Below are 17,483 nucleotides of genomic sequence, written 5' to 3'. Positions count from 1 at the left end.
GCAGACTCTGGAAGAAGCATCTGGCAGCTGAAAGGAGCACAGAGGGCAGCAAGGCTAAGTGGGAGAGAGCTCCAGAGGAAAGAACACTGGGGGGAATAAAACAAATGTGTCCAGTGTACCAAAATGTCCTGCCCCTGTCAGAATACAATAAACAGCTTTGTGCATGGACCTGCAAGACCTGTGTATAATCAGTGCTTGGTTAATTTACCCTATTAAAATAATTCTATGCATGGAGAGAGGAAAATCCATGAGCATTTATTGCATCTGAAATTCACTTGCATAAACAAAACCTCTAGTATTGCTTCACACATGATTTCACTTACCTCTGTTTTATATCACTGTAATCCCAGTAATTTCAGCAGACATTTTACACTGCAGCATCTAAAGCCAGAGTGTGTCCCTTCCAACAGACTTTAAATATCGTGATCTTGGAAGGGATTTTTCATCTTGTGGGATACAAATTTTTAGTGGGAATATTCAGACTGTAGTTTTTGTACACATTTTAAAAATTGTGTGTAAAGGGTCAAAAACAGCCTCTGTGAAAACGAAAGTTTGAAACGCTGAAAGATTCAAATATTTGTGAGATTCAGAGATTCACTAGATATACAATTCCAATAGCAAAAATGATTGATTGTTCACTGCAGATTACCTCACAAAACATGCATTACATTTAGTCTTTTGTCTAATGTGTAGGTCAGCAATCTGTAGTTCTGAAATTTTCCCTTTTAATTACTCAGTTCACAATATTTGACATTTGAACAAGATTAGGTTTTGCTTATTTCAGTGTAGGTGATGACTTTATCAGAATCTTAATTACGGGGCTCCGAGATTAAATTTTAACCTCTGTCATGCTTAGTTTGTAGCATTCATGGACAAACTCAGTATATACTGTACATTTTTTTTAAGGAAACTTCTTTTCCTTAGATTTTTTACATTAGCAACATAGTCCCTGATTAAAACAAGTCTGTACAAGGAAAAGTGAATTGTGCAACTCTACTAGTATCATCCCTCCCTCTGTATCCCTGCAGATTGGTACTGCATCCTGCTGCTCTTCATTCCACATCCTTAACTGTGTGCTAAGGGGTGATGGTCATTCATCTGCTAAGAAATGTTCTCTGTAATGCTCAAATGTTGTTAAAATGTGGGGAACATGTCTAAAACCACTGCAGCCAGCTGTAAAGAAGTCCATGACAAAAATTACTCTGATGCCACGCTCCTCATTGTAGCACATACATTTATGATGCCCACAAGGTACTGCCTGACATTGTGAGGACACATTGACTGAAATAATGAGTGGCCACTGTACAGTAACATCTCATTTTACAGTGGGGAACCTGTGTATGGTTCCACACAAAGATTGATTAGCACCAGATTATAAAAATTGCATTACAATTGGCACCCCAATGAGCTTGCTGGAATGATTATTAAAATGGTAGACTGGGCTTCCTGAAGCATACACATGTTCCCTAAGGCACCTCCTGGTGTTCCAGATGTCAGAATTGGGATGGAAATGGTTGTATATATATATATATACATGATATATAAATAATTATAATGGTGGCATACAGTATAGAGGTCACATACCTACCAAACTCCAAACAAAACAAGTGTTCCTATGGTCCTTTTTCTGGTCCAGAATTCAGAAAACCTGCATTCAGTTCCTGTCTCTATTATGTACTGCCTGTACCAGTGAAGTAACATCCTTGTGGGTAAAGGCCTAACCCGGTTGCTGTCACTGGCGAAATTCTCGCTGACTTGCACAGAGACATTAGTTCTTAACGTTTATGTTCCTCATCTAGTAAATAAAGAAGATATTTCATTTCTCCTAGAATATCTGCCTATTGCTTCTTTATTTAGACTATAATGTTTTTGGACAAAGACTGTTGCTAATTTGGACCCTTCTATGAAATTAAGGTCAGTAGCAACCTGTGTCACCCCCAAGTCAAGTAACACCAGCATGTAACAGCCCAAATATCAGTATCTTAGGTTTCTAAAAACTAAGTGTGCTCACCAAAGGGTAGAAAAATACAGCTAACAATTTGTCAGAGGCTTATATGGTCATGCTGTGGCATGCAAGTGGTCCTGTACTATGGTTAGCCCTCCAGTACTTTTCCTATACCTTCACAGTCAGCACTACACCAGGTGCCCAGAAAGAATAATGATGTTTTCCTGCAGCTCACTGGGAATTTAGAGCAGCTCAGCTGCCCCAGGCATTTAGAACAATTAGACCATTCTCTATAAAATGCTCACATGATTAGACAATAGTCTGATCATTCCAGCACAGCTGATACTTTTTAAAGTGGCCATTCTCAGTTGAGCCAAATTATTGTGGTTAAGAATATTAAACTTACTCTCAGATAATATCTACCACAAAGGCCCTCAGTCTCAGTGAAGATCTCTCTGAGTTACAGTGATATAAATAATACTTAGATAATTACTGTGGGAATTAACTGATATTTAGCAATTTCCATTTTATTACAGCATTTGCCCTTTGAAAGCTGAAGTGATAGGTTCTGTAGGAACATTCAATGCTTGTGGAAACACAACTGTAATTAATGATTACAGCAAGATCAATTGAGACAAAAATGTGATGAAGTCTCATAGAAAGTTTACAATTTAAATAAAAATATATTTGCAACATTAGTGCATTTAAAAAGCATTTGTTCAGTTTGTTCTATGCATTCAACAAAAGTTTTAAATAAGTACTGGAAGAATTATTTTTTTTGTCCAGAAATGCTAAAGTTGAAATGTTACTTGTAGTTTTCCCTTGAGTGACACAATCCATTCTACTGGTGAGACCATGTAGTTCTACAGTCTAGTAATATCTTCTTCCAGTGTGATACATTTTGCCTTACGCTACAGTACAGAGTGAATAATTTTCCATTGTAAGTAGGACTGTTTTCTCACTTCAGCAGAAAAAGAAATGCTTAATTTTCATCTCACCAGCATTTAATTCACTTTGGGTCTATTTTTCATTCTAGCTAGTTGTGTAGATCATGCCCATCTGTTTCTCTGCAAGTCAAGTGATATTTTTTATTTTTGAAATGTGTTCTTCTTTTTGTATATTGCAATACATCTGAGAATAATATTTTGCTGACCGATTGACTAAAAAGAGCACTAAAGAGTTTCCTTCACACTCATGAGGTTCACAGTAAGTGCAAAAATTTTCTTTGGTCACAGCAAAAATGAAAGCAATTATTTTCAGGAGTTCCAGGTTTATGCTATGCATTCACAGTCAAAGGCAAACTCTGGTTTCTAAATGCAAATGATTTAATATAGCCTCTCAGCTCTAGAAGAATGTATAAGAAAAAGGAACAGAAAAATTATAGCGTAAATCCACATGGCAGCCTTCTGCTCAGATCATGAATAGACAGCAGGAAATAAAATATACAAAGAAGGAAAAGCAAAACAAAAGGAAAAAGGAGATACAGCCATTCAGCAGTAAAAATAGTGAAACAATTTCAAGGGGTCACTTATAATGGAAAAGCAGATTCTTTAGTTTCAGATGAAAATATGAATGAAACCCAAGAGGTTGTAGAACATTTTTATTATCATATATTATAGCGGTGTGACCCAACTTGTCCACACCGATGGGGAAAAAATTCTTTCTGACCTCAGAAGCACTTCTCAGCTTGGGCTCCAGCTGCTGTACAAGAGTAATTTTTCCTTACCTCATTCCCTTCCCATGTGGGAGACACCAGAGCAGGTAGTAGATACAGATATTTGTGATAATTTTCTGTCACATATTCAAGGGGAAGAAAGAGAGCACAGAGTGTCAGAGACATACCACCTTCAAGAGCTGCTCCTGGAAGGAGTAGGTTACCCAGCACACCCAAGTTGCTCAGAGCTACTGCTGAAGGCATGAAGACGTGGCTTTGTCTTTGACTTTCTGACTCCTGTTGCAGTTAAGCTTTTTCTTTTCAAACTTATGGAAAAAAAAACAGTTGTTTTAATGAGATACTTCAAATAATGTCACACAGTGCTGAATAGCTCCCTTGGCAGGCTACCACTTCACAGTCCTTCCATAAATATGAAACATACAGAGGGGTTCTGCTCTCAGCTCTCTCATTCAGGAATAAGCTATTGGCTCCCTGGATTTGTGTTTTTGACTGCAGGGATTCTGGAGCAAAGCCAAAGAATCATTCCTAAGCAATTCTGAACATAGAGTGGACTCCGTTTCATCTGTTTTGAGGCATTTTCACTTTATTTTCTAGTCTGTCTGTCCAAGGATGTGAAGGTTACAAAATTGCATCATTTGTCTCTTCTTTTAGGTGGCTAGCATCCCCTGCCTCCCCATTCCCTTCTCCTCATTATTTTTGGTACTCCTTGACCAGTTTTGGCCCCACATAGCAGATGGTTAGAGATCACAAACACAACAAACATCTACACTGAAATCTATAGGCTGATTAAAGATGAGAGACCCCACTGGTGCTTCTTCCAAAGTAAATGAGATCTCTTTAGTAGCATCTAGCTGGTCAATCAGCTTGCATGCCCTGACTGGCCATTTAGCATGCACATTTTACCAGGCTGTACGCTGAAAGCTGAAAAAATAGCTTGAACTCATAAGAAGTGCTGGTGAGGGGAAAGCTAAGCTAACACCAGTGAGCTGGAGAACCACTCTAGTATGAAGAAAGGGTATGGGGCTTTGGGAAGTTGCTGCGAGTACTGCAGGGCAAGCTAGGAGAACAGTAGGAATCATGGCAGCAAAGCAAAGGAACATAAGGATGAGCTGAGTGCATTGTGGTGAGTACTTCAAAGGATATATATACTACACAGACCCAAAGGAAACCCAGCTTCACCAGTCCCACTGGCTGTGGATTAACTACTTGGGCACAGTTACTTGGCCAGGACTTGAGGAGTGGAAAAGAGTCCATGGTTTGGAGATTCCAAAAGAACTCAGGCAATTGAGTCTGCAGTATGGCCCTTCCTGCTATTTAGCAGGAGGGACTGAGAAAGCCCACCAACTCCAGGGGCAGCCCCAACCGTTCTGATCCAAAGGGATCCCAGAAACTTCAAATAAAACAATCACTTTTTATTTTCCCTGCTCAGACAAGTCAAACCAGGCCTAGACTGTATACCTTTCATGCTGTGTGACTAAATTTTACCTGGCTCATTGCTTTTCCATTTCCGTTTCATGGCTTAATTCTCTGCTATCTTAATTCGTGTAACTATATTGCTTCTTCATTTCCATGGATCTGAATTGAGAACACAGAACAGCAGAACAGGAAATTATTCTCCAGTCTTGCAGGATCTTCATCCTTCCTCCATGCCTTTTCTGACCAAAATTTAAGTTTTTAAAAAATGTTAGAGGAAATAAGATAAAATCTATACCTTTATGCTGGAACAGCCCTGTGATGTGGGCATTCACACAGGAGCTGTATCATCACCTGAACATATAGCAGAGTTAATTTAGCAGGATTCAGATCCAACCTTATAGCAGTTTATGAATGCTTGATTTTTAATATACAGCATTTGCATCTAAACCTACAAAATGCACAAACATGTATCTATGGATCACTTCTCTGTATGATGTGTGATACACAAAAATCTGCAAAACTGTTTTTCCCAGCCCTGCCACCATAGACAAGCTTTTTAACTTTTCAGATTTTTTATGTATACATGTATTGCATGCACGTTTGTGTGTGTGTCTGTACATACATACAGATATGCACATATACAAAAATCTGAAAGTGTTGTCAGGATTCCAAATATGATTACAGATGAGTGCTGTTGCATGCAGCTCCCAGTGCACCTCAGCCATCAGTGAAGCTACAGGACTGAGACAACTCTAGCCCCTTACAGTTAAGGTGTTTTGCTGTTTGTGAACTATTTTACTCTTTCAGTGAAGGTAATCTCTCAGGGCAGCTGAATTATAGGATGAGATGGTGACTGCCTCACTGAGCAGGTCCAGTGTCCTAGCAGGCTCTAACAGGCTCGATTCATCAGCCAAAAGGGAAAGCAGCACAGAACAATCAGAGAGAGTTACATTCCTGCTGAGTTGTACTGATAGGCAGATAAGCTTCTGCATTGTGCACATGTCCTTTACTAGATTAAATAATTAAGCAATAGGTGGACATCTCTTCCTTAGAGTTTAAGATCATTAAGCAAATTTATTTGGAAGCATTGCTAGGCTTGCAATTATTCTTATTAGATTTAATAGCATCACAGAATGATGTGGACAGCCAGCATCTTTCCTGATGTAGTTCAAGTGATGGGCTCATGCTGTGTAATTTGAAGTCATATTACTACTTGCTATGTTTTTTTTTTCCACGTTGAAATATTTTGTTTTCAGCACTATGCATATATTCATCTTAATTCTGGGAAGTCTTTATGTTATCTGCCTTTCAACAAGGACTCCTTATTCACAAACAATTCTCTTGAAAAGTAAACAGATCAATAAAATAACAAAGCAGTTGATCAGAAGAGCAGTCATTGTTGACTTGCTGTTCCTTGGTAATGGTCATCAAATATATAGAAGCATCTAACCAAGAAAGTGTCTTTGCTGAAGGAAGACCTTGCTTTGTATTTAAATATCTAATTTTAACAGGTATTGAAAGTAGTTATTAGAATATGGTGAAGATTAGAGTCTCTCAACATATCAAAAGATTTTATTTCAATGGAAATGAATGATTTTTTTTTAGTATTAATTATTAATTTTCTAGTATTCCATTACTTAAGAACTCAAGGTGCTTACAATGGAAGTGTAAGTGCAAAATTTCTAGATCATCTCTAAGCAAGTACAGTCCATCACAGTGTTTTCCTTTAGCCCCTCTGAAACAATTCCTTTGTGTGCCAAACCTTCTTATAAAGACATTTTGGTCCACATACCCTAGGGCTCCAAAACTATTGGTGGCTAACACTGACTATGTAGTTGCTTTCTCTTTCTAAAAGTTTCTTCTGATCTGGACCCTGGTTCACAATTAACTCTTATTTGGCACTTAAAACAACAAAATATTAGGACTAAAATATTAGTTTATTCCTCAGAGTAAGCAGTCTCTAGGCTTAGATGAGATACCTTTTCTGTTTCTAATATATGGCTTGACCTCTAGTCACTCCATACATTTCCTTCTATGTTGTCCTGATTGAGCTTCCTCTGAAGCAGTCTACTGAAAACCTACCTTGTATTATTTGTTAAAACTCAATTTCAGGTGATTTTATGATCAGACAAATGAAATTATCAAATCTCCCAGGAAAAAATCCATTGCTTTCTTCAGATTTGAAAAATCTGTCTTGACTAGTGAGCATTTCTTTCACTCAAGGGTAACCCATTTGAATGGATCATCACAGAAGTTCAAAAACCACATCTTTTCATCTCCGTACAGGATACAGGATTTTTCGTATTACCACATGTGACAAGGAATCACAGGAGTTCTATATTCAAAGTGGAACCTATGGTTTAACACAAATGTACACAGAGGAACCCCACAAACTTCTCCAGATGATAACACAAGGTTTACAATAGCTGTTTTGTGGCAGTGGAGTTGGAACAAATATAGAAGGGTGACTGACTGTAATTCCAGCGTGAAAAATTTTATCTCCTTTAGTTCCTCTCATGTGGAGCAAGAGGAATCACAAATATTGGTATGGCACTTTAAGTGGCAGGATTCCTTACTGCCTTACCAGTAGGGGCATTGCTAGCTGCTTTCCTTCTCCTCTGTTGCACTCACAGACTTTGTGACTCTCTTCAGTTGATTAGCATTTTGAACTTTGCCACAAAATCATTCTGTTTCTATAGTGATCTTGGTGCCAGTAGTGTAAGCTCATCTCCTATAAGTCACAGTTTACTTACGTCAATGATCGCATTATTTTCAACTGCATCTGTTTCATTCCTGCATCATGTAGGTCATTATATACATATGCAGCCAATGAGACCAGCAAGTTTCTAAAATTGCCAGAATATTTATAACAGTCTGACAAACTGTACTATATTCCTGCCTATTAATGTGCCATTATATTGGGAAAACAGAACATAAGTAAACACTAATTAGGAAAATAAGTAGAAAAAATACACAATTTCAGTAGAGAACTCAGAAACAAAAATCTTAAAGATTTGAAAGTTAAAATGTCAGAGCATGCTAGTTTTACAAAGACGGAAGTATTGAGTCCTAAAAGCTACAGCAGGGACTTAGCAAGAATGAAAAAATAAGGCTAACTAAAATCCATTATTGTTGTTTCTGCTTAGTTGAAGTTGTGGCTATTATTTACTATAATGTATAGCACAAGGACAGATCTCATGTTCTGCTCTACCTTTTAAGAAGGCAGCTGTAAGTCACATAAATGTATTTTTCTAATTCTATGTACTGAAAATACTTAACAATTGCTTACACCAATCTGCCTTTTAGCCTTCAGTAGCCACTATAATGGTATTTTTTTATCTTGGATGATGAGTGTATATGATGAAGGAGGCCTCTGTTTCCAAACAAGGAGGGAATAGGACAGCTAGTAAAGACAAAACTTTCTCTAGAAATAACTCATTGTTGTTCCAGCACAAGTAATACAAAATGTACTAATGTAGCTTAGCTATGACTGTGAAAATAAGGACATTGTTCAGACAGTTTATTTAAATATATTTGACTTTCTCTGATTTTAAATCATGTTTTCAATAAAAGTATTGGAATTTAGATTATATTGAGGCAAGCCTTTGCAAAGGAAATTAAAGCAGGTAGCAAATGTTTCCATTTCTGTGGAAGACAATTACAAAAATGTGAAGTTTTGTAGCAAGGATAGGTAGTTATGGATGCAAGTGCATTCCTTAATGATCATTGTGCTCTACTTTTCAGTAACACTGTCCTGGGTTCAGCAGTAGCAGTCATTTTTCTCCTTCTTGGTAGCTGGTGCAGTGCTGTGTTTTGACTTTTGGCCTGGGAACAGAGCTGATAACAATGATGTTTTGGTTTGACCAAGGACTTTGTGAGTATCATGCTCTTCCAGGGAGGAGGGGAAGCCGGGAGGAAGCAGAGACAGGACACCTGACCCAAACTGACCAAAGAGATATACCATACCACAGCACGTCATGCCCAGGATGTAACTGGGAGTTAGCCGGAAGGACTGCAGGGTTGGAGGAGGTATCGGTGGGTGATTGGTCGGGCTGGGGGGAGGGGGTCGAGTTATAGGTTGGCTGGTGGTGAGGTGTTGTATTCTCTTCCCTTGTTATTTCCTTTATCATTATTATTATTGGTGGTAGCAGTAGTGATTTGTGTTATACCTTAGTTACTAAACTGTTCTTATCTCAACCCGTGGGAGTTGCATTCTTTTTGATTCTCTTCTCTGTCCCTCTGGGAGTAGGGGGAGGGCAAGAAGGGGGGGAAGTGAGTGAACGAGCTGTCTGGCTGGGTTTAAACCACCACAAATACACATGGTGAAAAAAAGGGCTAATGAGAATGAGTTTTCAGGGATAGAGATTGAGGTATGGCTACTGAATGTTATGTTTATATCACTCCAGTTAATATGAACCCGTGAAACTAACTTGAAGCCCCAGAGAAGGCTAACTTTGAACCCAAGACCACCTCTAGCCCTGCCACAAATTTTGCTAGCTGTTTTATTAAAGGTACATCCAGTAGAAAAAGACTTCAGGACTTTAAAAAGCCTCTTCCCAAAGGTACATCTCTGGTGAGAGGAAAAAGGTTTATTTAAGGATTTTCAGAGCAAGGACCAGTTATCATTTGCATTTATGTTTCCCTCAGCTCTTGCAACAAGTGATTTTTTTCCAGTTGCAATCTTGCTGGCTAAACTGCGCAAGACTGGTTCTTTTTGTTAAATAATAGCATAATCTTCAGCAAAGCTGTAAAAAAAAGTGAACTAGAGGGGACAAGTTTAAGGTCTCACTTCCTGGCACTGTGGAACACTGAATTGAAATTTTTTTATAGGCTGCCTTTTTTTTTTTTTTTTAAATATGTCACTGAAAAATACTGTACCAGGTTTAAGTGCATTGCAGGTTGGGGTCAGGTCTGCAGCTGATGTGCGTTGGCATTGTTTTGTTCTTTTGATTGTCCATTTCATACAACAGCCAAAGATCTGGTCTCCAATAAATATGAAATTTTATTATTCTGACATAGTTCAAGGGTAAAAAAGAACCTAAAATTGCTCTACACCTAGAACAGCTCATGTTCAGATTCTCTAGACTATATATCCACAAAGTGGGACTGAGGCTTCAGAATCTTGCAAAGCCCTTCCACTTCTGCCTCCTCCTACATTTTTGCAAGTGAATTCCTAATCAAAGGTGATTTTGTTGTTGGATTCAGGCACCTCCAAAGCTATATTCTAGCTTGTTGGGCAATGAGACCCAGGTGTCTTTGTGGATCTGGGCCTGAGAGAAAATATTTCTGAAGACAACTGGATTAAGCATAACAGTATCAGAGACAGACAGTGAAGTGGAAATGAGATGAAGGTTTCAATCTGTAACTAAGTACAATAGCTGACTTAGGAAAACTTTTGATCAAATAATCATTTAAAATATCTAAAATCTAAGTTATTTCTGATAAGAAAAATTAAGGAAGTAAAGAAGATATAAAATAGTAAATAAATAACTTGAGGCCCATGATTCACTGTGTCAAATGACTAAAAATGCTGAGGAGTAATTCAAAGATATATAGCTACACCTCAAAATGTAGAAAAAACAGAGAACATCAATACACAGCTCATTTCTATTTTTATCTAATGTTTTCAAATCAGACAAGTGGGAAAAAAGACAAATACATTGATCAAACAGATTATCAGGAAAAGAGGAGGGGGGGTTATAAACATTCATAAGATTGTAGCAGGTACTCAAAAAGCAGTATTATAAACAAGGCAGGATGTGAGTCACACTTGTTTGGAGGTTGTCGTATGAGTTCTGTCACATAAACAAAATGTATTGGTTACCCTCTAGCACAGACACATATCCTGAGCCATCCTGAAATTTGCGGTTGCCATTATGTAGTACATCCTGGCTCCTCAGAACTAGGCAAATCCACCTGCTTTGGAGGCACTACCAAAGGAAAATCTCTGCTAGACAGAAAGATATTCCATATGACAAATGTTTCAGCAATATGATGTTATCAACATATTCACATTCATTATAAAATTACAGTATGTTAGTTTTCTTTTTCAAGAAGAATAATATAATTTATACATTTCTACACTTGTGGCATGTTTTTGGGGAACAATCTTTTTTTTTTTTTTTAAATAACTAATTTCCCTAACATACCAGTTCGTTAAAAAGTATATGTACTATTGGTAAGATGCTGTGCTTAGAAAAACAACAAAAAATGTTCTCCTAGCTTTTATGAAAGAATATTTGTCACTATAAACGGCCAAGGGATAGTAAGTTTGTCTCACCTGTGCGTGCATCAAAATGACTGCTCCTCATACCTTTCCAGTTGGAAACAGTGAAAAGAAAATCAGGCAGCTGCCTCAACAACTGGCCAGTCATATTTTGGAACTGAGAATGGCTATAGAGACAGCTGTGAAATATTCATGCTCTCTGCCCCCATTTTATCAAAACTGAATGTCCAGACTCTTCACCGCCTACTGGAAGAAGACAGGTTCAGAGTTTTTCTGATTTTATCGGTTTTGTTGCCTGCCTGATAATTTTGCTCACTAGCATGATCTTTGGGCATTTGAAGAAGCACACTACCAGTTTGACTAGTGTTCCGATTTCTGGAGCATCCTGAGGCAAATTGTCAGACATCAGCATTCACAACACTTTTCTGCCCCATATCCATCTAAAGAGATATGACTCAGGAAACAGGACGGAAACTTCACCCTCTATCATGTGCCTCATCTGCAGGCAGGACAATCCAAAGGACTTCCAGTTCCCTTTGCTGCATTCCACTGTCCCACTGCACAAATATTAGTGTACTCAAGATGTTAAGAAAAGGCATCCTTGTAAGTACAAAGATTTTCAGCGACGCAACCTTTTGTTAATGTCTCCTCGAGCCTCTGCCATCCACAGTCTCGTCTTCTTTCTTCAACCAGAAAATTATTAGCACCCTTTCTCTTCCAGTAATTGATAAAAGTCTAATAATGTCTATCTCTAATTTTCTTATTACTCAGTTTATGTGCTGAGACAGTAATCTATTTGCTTTAGTGCTGGTTACATTTTGTTTCTGTCACTTCACAGAAGTTTGTTGGTTATGTTTTCACTGTTGGTAATGGCTTGATTTAGCATTAATTCCAATTTCCTTTGCACTAATGGAGTCTCTTCTTGGCTTCCCCAATTAATTTCAGTGGGTATAACCTGTCTCATATCGTGTAAACATCCCCTTAAAAGTGGAATGTACCATGTGTACATCCCATTACACTAGTGGTGATTAATAAGGTGGGCAATGCTAGAGAAGGAAGAGCAGTTCTCCTTTCTCATAAATACAAGCCAGTGTCATGAATGATAAGCAATTTATCTCAAGAACAACACTACCAGACTAAACCTTGCCTCTTTCACAATATTTAATTTGTTGAATTGTTTGTTTCTACTTCCATGTTGCAACATGCAGCTGCTATTAAAGGTTTCATTTTATAGCCTTCATATTCATATTCTAAGGCTTGAGTTTTTTTGCTCAACTACCGACCTGAACACAAAATAAAGAGCTGGTAAGGATCAGTTTAGGGCTACGCACTTTAATCAGAGGAACAAATGAAGCAAATTACAATCTAGTTCAGAACCTTTAAACGGGTTACTGTAACCATAGTGTTGTTCAAATCCCCTTGCTGGAATTACAAAAAAACAGCACAATGAAAAGAAAATATTAGGTTTGGCACAGTCACCTTTGAACAATTTATCAAATTCTGAATTTTCTGCAGAATAATAATGCGTGTCCATCAGAATGCAAAGTGACTTATCCTGTGACGTGTCTAATTGTGTATTTTCAGGATTTTCTGTGGAAAAGGCCCATGACAATAATTAATACCTAATGTTATAAACACCATTGCTTTGGGTGTTGCCTAGCAACCAGCATCCAGTAGGCTTCCTAGGGGGCTTCAAATAAAAGCAGGAGAGCGATCCTTTTGTACCACCATGGGGGAGAAGTAGCTTTGTTCTAGGCTGCTGCTCTGCTCTGGTTGTTTGTGGAGTGATCTCTGAAAAACAAATCTCCCTTTAGAGGTTTCATGTCTAAAAAACCTTTTCAGAGGCTAAACAGGAGCCAAATGCTGCACATGTGGATTTCTTTGTACTTCCGGATACCTTTTACAGTCAAAAATGCAACCACTATCCTCTTGGTATCTTTCAATAATGAAGCCTTGTTTCTAAAGGAAGTCTTTCTATGGTTTCATTTTACTTCTAATTAGAATAGACTCCCCTCTGTGACAGAGTTCATTTTTTTTAATAATCTACTGGGTTTTTAGACAAACTATACATTAAACTTAAAAGAGGACTAGGAGTGTGTAGTGTTTTTGAACAAATACTTCTGTATCTCAGTGGTGTATACAGTGGAGAGTAGAACAAATTTCACTGAAATGCAGGCTTTCTCAGGAGTGAAAGCATTCTTTTTTGATAGTGCCATTTTTTTAAGTACCAGTTCATTTCCAGTGCAATCTCTTTATCCTGGCACAAGAACATCTAAATCTCATTTCATTAAAGGTATATATTTACTCAGATGGTCACTTCAATAAGAGCAAGAGGCTGGAAACCGGTTTTCCAACATTTCCTTTCTCAACTACAGTTTCTGAACTGTTCCATGAGCCTTTGCAAGTTACTGAGCTTTCTTTTATCTTTGTTTTTACATTGAAATAACTGCTGAAATATCTTCAGACCCAGAAAGATATTGTGGTGCTTAACTAGTATCTACTATGTTATTTGATAGTCCTTAAGGAAAATTTACCAAAATCGGGACATATTTAATTTTGTCATAAATAATGCAGAATTTATACAGTTTTAAGCTAACACATTCAGAATTATTTGAATAGAAAAGATACAGCAAAAATTATGGTTTTAAAGTAATCATTTTATTGTCAGAACTGTGCAACATGTTTGCTAGGATCTGGAAGAGGTTAGATTAACTGATTGATAATCCAGTCCTGTGTTTCTATGAATCATATTTTGTAGCTGTTTTAAAATAACAAAGATCAAATATTATGTAAACATTCTTCATTCCAAATCCACTGACTTTCCTTTTTTCTGCCTTTGTCCAGCAGGAAGATTATTCAGTCTTTTGAGATGTTTTGTAAAGTCATTATATTCATACAGATTTCTGGCTGCAAGCATATGTTCTGTAGAGCTTTGGTTTTATATTCACCCCCATCCTGAAATCTCAGAGGAAATTGTCAAGGCACAGAAGGCAGGAGAGCCCCCAGCATCCATTAAGAGTTGATGAAACTCGAGAGACTAAGCACTCTTTCTGATTTTACAACACAGCTGGTTCATACTCATTTTTTTAATTTCATTCCCTCTTAATTCCCAGCAAATGACACATTGAGGACCAAAGTCCCATACAATCTAAATGACAGTGTAAAACATCTCAATCTTGAGGAACATGCTGAGCAAAATTCTAATGAAAGATAATTTTACGGATATTCAGAATTTAAATGGCACACCAAAGCCAGAATCCCTAATCCCTGACTTAAAGACTTCAGTGCAGTTGTACACTGAAAGATGCTTGTGCTTGACAGAGAAGACCAGACAGGGTTATCTCCATACTGCTCTTTGCTTTTCATCTGTCTGTCTCATTTACATGCAAATAAGTGAGTTTTGCACATATACTGAATGCCACATAAATTACGATTTTGCCTTTTTTGCTTATGATTTTTTTTCTTGATTGAAACACTCATCAGCGCTTGTGTTCCCACAAACATCAACCACAGACTTACATGAGTTGCTGGTCTTTAGTTCAGATCGCTGTGAGTCTTGGCAATATGCTCACATTAGTTCATTTTACAGAACACACACTCTCAGATCTCTTGCTTTTCCACAGAATTATTTATAACTTTGAGAGTGTAAAAACTATGACATTGCAAAAGTTGAATTGCATCAGTAAGAAAGCGCATCACTTTCCTATAGGCAAGCAGATTTGTTCCTTTATTCTAGCAAATGTTTGTTTTCCAGGAGTGAGTTAACTCCTCAGCACAATGTTTTCTGGGTTTTGTCAGCAGCAAAGGAGCTAATTCTCCTGGGCTGTGGTTCTACGGTGTCAGTGGTGGAGCTAACAACCTATTGAAGCTGTTTTATTTCATTAACAAGGGAATTTCTCCCTAGTGAAGCATTTTGATACAAACAACGTTTCATTACCAAGTCCCCATATAGAAGTTCAGTCCAAGTGCTAAGGTAGTTACCAACTTACCGAAACTGATACTTCTTGGCAATGAATTGATTAACCTCCCTCGAGATTTTAGTTCTACAATTACAGAGTAAAGGTCCTCTTGAAGCTGTTTTCTGTGCTGAATGTCCACATGAAATGCTCCAAGAGTTTGCTCTCAGAGCAATATCTGAGCTTTGGCAGAGAGAGCAGCCTTTACTGTGTGCACTATCACTTCAATTCCAGCCGAGTTTCTTCTGAGATGCAGAGGTCCATTTTGGCAGTGGTACAGCTTCATCCCTACAGGGGGGCATTTAGTGATCCAATTTTGCTCATAGGATGTCAGCAGCATAAGAAAATTTCAAAATGAACCTTTTGCATAATGAAAAGAGAGAAATGCCAAAACAGTGGGGATAGCAATCAATGGATTCTTTCCAAAATAAATTAAAAAAAAAAAGGGGGGGGGGGGGGGGGGGGGGGGAAGCTAAAAAATATTCTGTAATAAAAATAAAGTGATTTAACAATCACTGCAAAAAATCAATTTCACGGTGTGGTGATTTGTGGGCAAGGAGTTAAATTCCAAAATGAGGAGTGTACTTCCCAGCATTGCAGATCACTACATAACTCCTGCCAGTGAAGGAACGTCCTCCACGTCTGGCAGTTGCAGCATGAATTCCTCTGCCTCCTGCCACTCAGCCAATATTATCACAGCAGCATGTGTTTCTCTTATGTCCAGAAGAAAAAAAAAAAAAAAAAAAAAAAAAAAAAGTGTTTTTTGCCTGGAACTGCTGATGCCTTTAAAAGTACATTAGTCATCATGCCAGCTCAGGGAAACTGGTTCTGAGAATTCTTGATTCCTGCATCTCCATTGCTTCAGTTAGCAATCTCTTGAGGATCAACTTCACATTCCTTACTGGCACCCATGAGAAGATGAGTGCCAGAGAAGAATAAGAGGACTTCTAGCTTTTCTGAATATTTTCATACATTTTCAGTCTGATAACTATCCTATACCTTTCCAGTATTTAAGAAGCTGTACCCTTTTTTTTTTGCCTTGACAGCAAAAGAATTATCATTTTCTTCTTCGTAGGGAAACACTTGCAAAACAATCAAATATCCCAGTTTTCAGGCATTACAGCACAGACTTGAAATATATTAATACTCTAGTAAAAGCTTACGGATTTTAGTTCCAGAGAGATCAGTGTGATCATTTATTTTTGCATAACACAGACTGCAAGACTTCTCTAAAAAACACTTTTCAAATTCATAGCCTGTACCCATTTTTAGTTTCTGGATCCCATTCTGGGTTCAGATTCCTAAAAGTTAGGCACAGCAAATGCTCAAATTTTAGATTCCAGCTGGAGCTAGCTTTCCCTCTTCATGTCTCACAATGAGGTCTCATTCAGAATCTTCCTGCTCAAGGTTAACTTTCTGAATTGTCGCCTGTAATTTTTAGACACTTCCAGAATGTTACACTATTGGCAGAATGATGTCATTCAAGGTGGAGCCTCAGTGATAGCAGTTTTCTCTTTCTATGTAAAAGATACTTAATGATCTTGAGTTTTTTTCTTTAGTATGAGTGAGGTTTGCAGTAGGCTCTATCTAATACTTCCTTTTACGTTTTAAACATTAAAACACAATTCATAAACATTCAAATAATCTTTCCTGAGATGTCAGAAATGCTGACAGAGAGAATAGTCTATTTTGATAGTGTTTTCCCTTCTTTTCATTCACTAGTGCCTTTCTAAGCAGATTATAGACAGTTTTCAACTTTCCAGTCAAGTGGATCAGATCACTAGCTTGTAGTAATATGCAGCACTTTTGAATTTATGGTCATAAATCAACAATTACAACACTTTTTATTTATTAGCTAGCTCCTTGTGCATAGTCAATTAAAGCATCTCTTCTGTTGATGCTTACTGGAGATTCCATTTTGTTCTCAAGGCTTTGATTTTTACCTCCTTTTCACCTTCCTTTTTGATGTTAGTTTAACATTCTCAGGAACAGCCAACATGCCTTCTAGAATATTGATTTTTTTTTCATTGAATTTCACCCGGACAGTGGTGTGCCATCTTTTAGAGAAAGCAAACTCTTATTCACAAAACCCAAGCTAATGGTTCAGTTATCAGAACTCTCTGTACTGCTTTATAGGTCTCCAAGACCAAAGCTCCCTGAAGAGATAATCAGTGCAGTATTTGAATTATGTTGCTTGGCTTGACTAGATGAGTCCTACATGAGGGTGATGGCACAAATGTCTTAAGTCAGCACTGGGGTGACCTT

Source organism: Pezoporus occidentalis, unplaced genomic scaffold (genome assembly GCF_034315485.1).
Source record: "Pezoporus occidentalis ecotype Australia unplaced genomic scaffold, CSIRO_AGI_Poc_V1 ctg14, whole genome shotgun sequence".
NCBI lineage: Eukaryota > Metazoa > Chordata > Aves > Psittaciformes > Psittacidae > Pezoporus > Pezoporus occidentalis.
This window is presented reverse-complemented; position numbering follows the sequence as displayed.